This window comes from Pan paniscus, chromosome 8, assembly GCF_029289425.2.
Source record: "Pan paniscus chromosome 8, NHGRI_mPanPan1-v2.0_pri, whole genome shotgun sequence".
NCBI lineage: Eukaryota > Metazoa > Chordata > Mammalia > Primates > Hominidae > Pan > Pan paniscus.
Window position 1 is genome coordinate 113,938,254 of NC_073257.2, and position 7,843 is coordinate 113,946,096.

At 48.4% G+C, this 7,843-nt stretch overlaps 1 protein-coding gene across 12 annotated transcripts in view; it reads right to left on the reverse strand.

Annotated features, from left to right (window-relative positions):
• The window catches only part of ARMH3 (armadillo like helical domain containing 3), a 212,796-nt gene extending 205,953 nt beyond the window's left edge, over positions 1-6,843 (reverse strand). For 2 of the 12 annotated variants that reach the window (XM_034931350.3, XM_034931349.3), the window contains exon 1: positions 6,638-6,830. The gene's annotated coding sequence lies outside the window, so the exon portion shown is untranslated. Of the gene's footprint in view, positions 1-6,637 lie in introns of all 12 variants that reach the window. The other 10 variants (XM_063607865.1, XM_034931347.3, XM_034931352.3 and 7 more) reach the window with 8 other exon arrangements.
• Positions 6,844-7,843: the final 1,000 nt, after the last annotated feature.

Sequence of the window (7,843 nt, forward strand, 5' to 3'; positions counted from 1 at the left end):
GCAGGAGAATTGCTTGAACCCAGGAGGCAGAGGTTGCAGTGAGCCAAGATCGCGCCACTGCACTCCAGCCTGGGGGATAGAGCGAGACTCTGTTTCCAAAAAAAAAGAAAGAAAAAAAATAGAGTAGGGCCTGCAACCTTTTTTTTTTTTTTTTTTTTTGAGATAGGGTCTCAATGCTGAAGTGCAGTGGCACAATCACGGCTCACTGCAGCCTCAGGGATCCTCTGACCTCAGCCTCCTGGGTAGCTGGAACTACAAGCACATGCCACCAGGCCTGGCTAACTTTTCATATTTTTTGTAGAGATTGAGTTTCACCATGTTGCCCAGGTTGGTCTCAAACTCCTTGGCTCAAGCAATCCTCCCACCTAGGCCCCCCAAAGTGCTAGAATTACAGGCATGAGCCACTGCACCCGGCCCCAACCTATTTTTACAATGAGGATATTACTTTGCCCAAAGTAACACAACTAGTAAGTGATAAAGCCATTAAATCTTTCTCTCTGGTAGCGCTTCTCCCTATCAGAATGTCCTGTTAGTGCAAAACATCAGGAGCTAACTAGACCATTAAAAACCAGATTCACTGTAATCCCAGCTACTCGGGAGTCTGAGGCACGAGAATCACTTGAACCCGGGAGGCGGTGGTTGCAATGAGCTGAGATAGCGCCACTGTACTCCAGCCTGGCCGATAGAGCCAGACTCAGTCTCAAAAAATAAAAAAAATAGAGCCAGGCGCCGTGGCTCATGCCTGTAATCCCAACACTTTGGGAGGCCGAGGAGGGCAGATCACAAGGTCAGGAGATTGAGACCATCCTGGCTAACATGGTGAAACCCTGTCTCTACTAAAAATACAAAAAAACAAAAATTAGCCAGGCGTGGTGGTGGGCACCTGTAGTCCCAGCTACTCGGGAGGCTGAGGCAAGAGAATGGCTGAACCCGAGAGGTGGAGCTTGCAGTAAGCCGAGATCACGCCACTGCACTCCAGCTCCAGCCTGGGCAACAGAGCAAGACTCTGTCTCAAATAAATAAATACATACATACATACATACATACATAAAAAGATTCAGTTAAAGTTACACTTCTATAGAAACTCCAAACTGACATCCATAATATCAACACTCCCATTTTATCCAAGAAAAGTCACCAAATGTGGTGGCTCAAGTCGGTAATCCCAACACTCTTGGAGGCCAAGGCAGGTGGATCACTTGAGGTCGGGAGTTCGAAACCAGCCTGGCCAACATGGTAAAACCCCATCTCTACTAAATATACAAAAATTAGTCGGCATGGTGGCACATGCCTGTAGTCCCAGCCACTTGGGATGCTGAGGCACGAGAATTGCTTGAACCTGGGAGGTAGAGGTTGCGCTGAGCTGAGATCACGCCACTGCACTCCAGCCTGGGTGACAGAACAAGACTCCATCTCAGAAAAAAAAAAAAAAAAGGCCAGGCATGGTGGCTCACGCCTGTAATCTCAGCACTTTGGGAGGCCGAGGCAGATCACTTAAGAGTAAGAATTCAAGGCTGTCCTGGCCAACATGGTGAAACCCTGCCTCTACTAAAAATATAAAAATTAGCTGGGCATGGTGGCAAGCACCTGTAATCCCAGCTATTCAAGAGGCTGAGGCAGGAGAATCACTTGAACCCGGGAGAGGGAGGTTGCAGTGAGCAAAGATTGTGCCACTTGTACTCCAGCCTGCTGGGCGACAGAGCAAGACTCTGTCTCAAAAAAAAAAAAAAAGAAAGAAAGAAAAGTCAAGTGGGCGCAGTGGCTCATGCCTGTAATATCAGCACTTTGGGAGGCCAAGGCCGGCGGATCATCTGAGGTCAAGAGTTCAAGACCAGCCTGGCCAACACTGTGAAACACCATCTCTACTAAAAATACAAAAAGTAGCTGGGTGTGGTGGAGGGGGTCTGTAATCCCAGCTACTCAGGAGGCTGAGGCAGGAGAATCACTTGAACCCAAGAGGCGGAAGCTGCAGTGAGCCAAGACTGGGCCACTGCACTACAGCCTGGGCAACAGAGGGAGACTCCATTTCAGAAAAAAAAAAAAAGAAAAAGAAAAAGAAAGAAGTCAGTCAACTCAGGACATCACCTGACAAGCATCATCCCTATTTTCTAGAAGCTAGGACAGAACCAGACTGATTAAGGAAGCACACAAACCACTACAAGGCAGGGTCCATAGCTTGTGTGCTCTAGACAATGCTCCCCTCAGAATGGGTGTTCAGCCTATACCTGAAAATGGAAGTAACTCAGAGACTTTCCCAAGACTAAGAAGCAAATGGCAAAACCGGGACTATTCCCAGGTATCAGCCAGTCTGTACCTACTACAGGTCAACTAGCTTCACAAAAGACAATTTAATCTGGTCCCATCAGCATCTACTCAGTTTGCCTAATGTTACAAATGATCAATGAAGATGAGCTCTCGTTCATTTAAATAAACATGACCACCTTTGGTTTCCTTTCAAATTATCCTACACAAGAAGGAAGGCATTCCTCCTTCCGAAGGGGGAACCAGCTCCAAATTGACAGTATTTCAGGAAATTCTGATTAGAAACCACATTTTCTGACACATCCCAGAATGAAAATTCATGGTAAGATCTTCTCAATGAGCAGGAGATTCCTGTAAATTAATACTTTCTCCTGCTCCAGCCCTGAACTTCTTCAAACGGCACACCGTCACTCGTATCTTCTCATTTCTTCCCCTGCTCAATTATACAAGCCTCATGAACACCACCTAAATATAAAATGAAAATTATAAGATAAAGTCCCATAATCATCTTCTTCCCCCACTCCCCCGCCCCATCGAAAGACAGTCTCCCTCTGTTGCCCAAGCTGGAATGCAGTGGCACAATCACAGCTCACTGCAGCCTCAACCTCCTGGGCTTACACGACCCTCCCATCTCAGCCTCCTGAGTAGCTGGGACTACAGGCTCACACTGCCACACCCAGCTAATTTTTGTATTTTTTGTAGAGACAGGGTTTTGCTATCTTGCCCAGGCTAATCTTGAACTCTTGAGCTCAAGCAATCCACCAGCCTCGGCCTCCCAAAGTGCTGGGATTACAGGCATGAGACACCTTGCCTGACCCCATAATCTTCATAAAGGAAGCCCAAAAGGTACCTGCAATCTTGCAAAGTAAACTGATTTCCTGCTACTTGAATAACACTTATTAAGACCTTATAAATTACATAAGCATAGTGTAAGACAGAAAGGGACCAAAAAATTACTAAATTACAGTCCCTGCCTTGAGAAGCTCACTATTAAGTGGAGGAAGTGCATAATCTGCTACTTCCTTATAGACAAATAAAATAAACATTATTTTTTTCCCCAAGACTTTTTTCATATATGCCCTCACTCAAAGCTGGTGCCAATACATTAAACTCACCAGGTCTCTCACTTCCAGCTGCCTACTAAGGTCTCCATCAGTACATCCTACAAGCAACCTGAGCTCAGCATACCAAACCATATCCCCTATGCCTCTTTCCATACCCTAACCTTCGGAAACCTGCTCTACTTTTTCTAATCCATATCCTGTCAATGAAATCCCCATACATCCACTCTCTCAAATTAGAAATCCTAGCCCACTCTCTTCCTAAGAAGTTGAATCAATCTCAGAAGTACAGTATTTCCAAAATCCCCTCCTCTTCATTCCCACAGCTACACTTTCTTCAGACTCTCAGTCAATTGCAACAACTCTAATTAGTCTACTGCCTCATTCTTCATTACTTTAATCTGCATTTGTCACTCCCTAACTTAAAAAAAACTCCTCAGAAGCTAAAAAAAAAAAAAAAGAGAAAAAAATTCCAATGACTCCCCACTTTCTTTTCAGTCTCACCTCCTAGCAGTTTCCCCACCACACATCCTGTTTGGGACAAATTTCTGAGATTTAAAATAATTTTTTTTCCTCTCACATCCTCACCAAGCCTTTGCAAGTACTGTTCTCTCCAAATGAAATGCCTTTTCTCTTTTAGAGATGGGGTCTCGCCATGTTGAGCCAGCTCGTCTCAAACTCCTGGGCTCAGGCAATCTACCTGCCTAGGCCTCCCAAAGTGCTAGGATTACAGGTATAAGCCACCAGGCCGAGTCAAAATGCCTTTTCTTACTTGTGCAATCTCCTACTCATCCTTCAACACCCAACTCAAGTATCTCCCCCTGCAAAGATTTCCCTGACTCTCCCAAGCAATGGCAGTATTCCCATTACACTGTATACTTTTTTTTTTTTTTTTTTTTGAGAGGGAGACTCGCTCTGTCGCCCAGGCTGGAGTGCAGTGGCGCCATCCCGGCTCACTGCAAGCTCTGCCTCCTGGGTTCATGCCATTCTCCTGCCTCAGCCTCCTAGTAGCTGGCACTACAGGCGCCCGCCACCACACCCGGCTAATTTTTTGTATTTTTAGTAGAGACGGGGTTTCACCATGTTAGCCCGGATGGTCTCGATCTCCTGACCTTGTGATCCGCCGGCCTCCGCCTCCCAAAGTTACATAGTAAGTGCTCAATAAATGTGTTGAATAAACAGTTCACCCTCATATATCCTGGATCAATTTTTGGCCATTTTCCCCAAATGTTACAGATTCCTAAACTGTGCTCAGTGTGAGATTCCAAATTTCATAATGACTGCTTTGAGGTTTTCACCTTGTTTTAATTATCCAAATGTTGAACAAGTCGGCTGGGGGCAGTGACTCACTCCTGTAATCCCAGCACTTTGGGAGGCTGAGACGGGTGGATCACGAGGTCAGGAGTTGGAGACCAGCCTGGCCAATATGGTGAAACCCCGTCATTACTAAAAACACAAAAATTAGCCAGGCATGGTGGTGCGCGCCTGTAGTCCCAGCTACTCAGGAGGCTAAGGCAGAAGAATCTCTGGAACCCGAGAGGCGGAGGTTGCAGTGAGCCAAGATCATGCCACTGCACTCCAGCCTGGGCGACAGAGCGAGACTCCGTCTCAAAAAAAAAAAAAAAAAAAAAAAAAAAAAAAAAGTTGAACAATAAATTATAATACCTAAAAGTCCAATGAAAACACCTTAAAGGCTTCTCTAGTCACTGAAATGGGTATTCCCCCTTTACAGTCGTAACAAGAGGGATCCCTCTTTCCCTTGACTGTGATCTGATATCCTGAAAGTCTTCACATAGAAGCTATTGTGCACACAAATCCAACTTAAGGTACACCCAAAATAATTCCAATCCTGCTAAGTTACCGGCAGGGACACAAATCATATTTACCCTAGTTTACAAAGCAACTAAAGGATAGCAAAGAAAAAGCTCTCACTAAGCTCAAAACTTTTTCTGGTCGGGCGCAGTGGCTCACACCTGTAATCCGAACACTTTGGGAGATCGAGGTGGGTGAATCATCTGAGGTCAGAAGTTTGAGACCAGCCTGGCCAACATGGCGAAACCCTGTCTCTACTAAAAATACAAAAATTAGCCGGGCGTGGTAGCTCACGTCTGTAATCCCAGCTGCTTGGGGGGCTGACGGGGAAGAATCGCTCGAACCTGGAAGGCGGAGGTTGCAGTGAGCCGAGATCACGCCATTGCACCCCAGCCTGGGCAACGAGAGCGAAACTCCGTCTCAAAAAAACAAAAAACAAAACAAACAAACAAACAAAAAAAAAACGGCCGGGCGCGGTGGCTCACGCCTTTAATCACAGCACTTTGGGAGGCCGAGGCGGGCGGATCACCTGAGGTTGGGAGTTCGAGACCAGCCTGACCAACATGGAGAAACCCCGTCTCTACCAAAAATATAAAATTAGCTGGGCGTGGTAGCGCAAGGCTGAGGCAGGAGAATCGCTTGAACCCCGGAGGCAGAGGTTGTGGTGAGCCGAGATCATGCCACTGCACTCCAGACTGGGCGACAACAGCGAAACTCCGTCTCAAAAAAAATAAATAAATAAATAAAATAAAAAAAAAAACTTTCTGGAGAGGAAGAACTGCGGAGGGTCGGATGATCCAGTGACATACATTTGGGTCTGGCCCAAGTTTCTGCTTCCCCATTCGCCAGGGGCAGCACGCCTCAGCTTCTCCCTCTCCAGGGGACCAGGTTTCTCTCTACTTTTTCCTTCCCTATACCCTCCTGGGAACAGGTTCCTTTCCTGGGCTCTCGCCGAGTAACCCAAAGAAAACACAGTAGCTTCACTGATTCCGTGTGAAGAGTGGGTTAAAGCCTGTCAGAGCCTGGAGAGGGACAGGACTGGAGCCCTTCCGGGACACCTGAAGACTTCGCACAAACCCGCTTTCCTCTATCCCTGAGATTCTCAGAGGTGCCTTGCCCTACGCCCGCACCCCAGGACCAAGAACAGCAGGAGAGGAGGCTCTCGGGGCAGCTGGCGGGGTCAAAGGTCAGCACCTCGGAAGCCAGAAGGCCCCGCAGGGATGCGGGAGAGGGACAAGACAGGGACCGGGTGGTCCGAGGGACCGGCCGCTGGAAGAGCGAAGCCGTTTCTCTCTAGGTTCGGCCGCCCCCAGGCCCAGCCCTCCCCGGCACACGCAGCTTCAGCAGCCGTCCTCCCTCCCTCTCCCCTCGCGTCCTCGTCGTCCCCGCGGCCAGCGCAGGCCCCGCCCCCAGAACCGCCTCGGGGCCAAGGCCTAGTATGGCAGGACCCGCAGGGTTGGTCAGGTTCGAGGACCGGGCCGGGCCGGGCCGCCGCCGCTTACCGAGCCCGCGGCTCCTCCTCTACCAACCGCGCCGTTCCCGGGCCCGCTCGCTCCCGACGCCACCGACGCTGCCGCTGCTCCGGGCTCACGGGCGCGCTCCCGACTTCCCCGACCCTTCCCGTGTCCCCGCGCCCCGCCGGGTCCTAAAGCCCGGGGCGCAATGGGTTAGTCCACGCCCGCTTCCTGAGACTGGCTCAGACCACGATTCCCAGCAAGCATCGCAAAGACTACAACTCCCGAAAGGCATCGCGAGAAATAAATTCGCAGTGGAATTGTCTATTGAGGGCCTACTGGGTCGCAATAGCAGTTTTCCGAAACATGGCCGACTCTTTGACCTCAGCAATTTTACTTCTAGGAATACATGTATCCTCTAGAAATACTGGCGAAGTTTGGAAAGATATATTTTCCAAATGTGTATTACAACTTTGTACGTGAAAGATTGAAAACAAACTCATTCTTTCAACAAATACGTGTGTGCCTGATAAGTGCAAAGTAGCGTGTAAAGCTCTATTAACTTGGCCAGAAATCTATTTTCTTTTCTTTTCCTTTTTTTTTTTTTTTTTTTTTTTTTGAGACAGGATCTTGCCCTTGCCCAGGCTGGAGTGCCGCAGTGGCACAATTACAGCTCAGTGCAGCCTCCACCTCCTAGGCTCAAGCAGTCCTCCTGCCTCTGCCTCTGCCTCTGGTAGCTGGGATTACAGGCACGTGCCACCACTCCCTGCCTCTGAGTCTCTGTTTTCTTTTTTTTTTTTTTTTTTCGAGATGGTGTCTCACTCTATTGCCCAGGCTGGAGTGCAGTGGTGCGATCTCGGCTCACTGCAACCTCTGCCTCCCGAGTTCAAGAGAGTCTCCTGCCTCAGCCTCCCCAGTAGCTGGGATTACAGGAGTGTACCACCACGCCCGGCTAATTTTTGTATTTTTTAGTAGAGACAAGGTTTCACCATGTTGCCAGGCTGGTCTCAAGCTCCTGGCCTCAGGTGATCCACCCGCCTCTGCCTCCCAAAGTGCTGGGATTACAGGCGTGAGCCACTGCACCCAGCCTGAGTCTCTGTTTTTTTATACACAAATGAAAGGTTTAAAAAGATGTGCTATAACAGCAAGAATACTATTAAAAAGAAAAAACAAGTAAAAAAATTAAAATAAGCCAGGCGCGGTGGTTCACGCCTGTAATCCCAGCACTTTGGAAGGCTGAGGCGGGTGGATCAC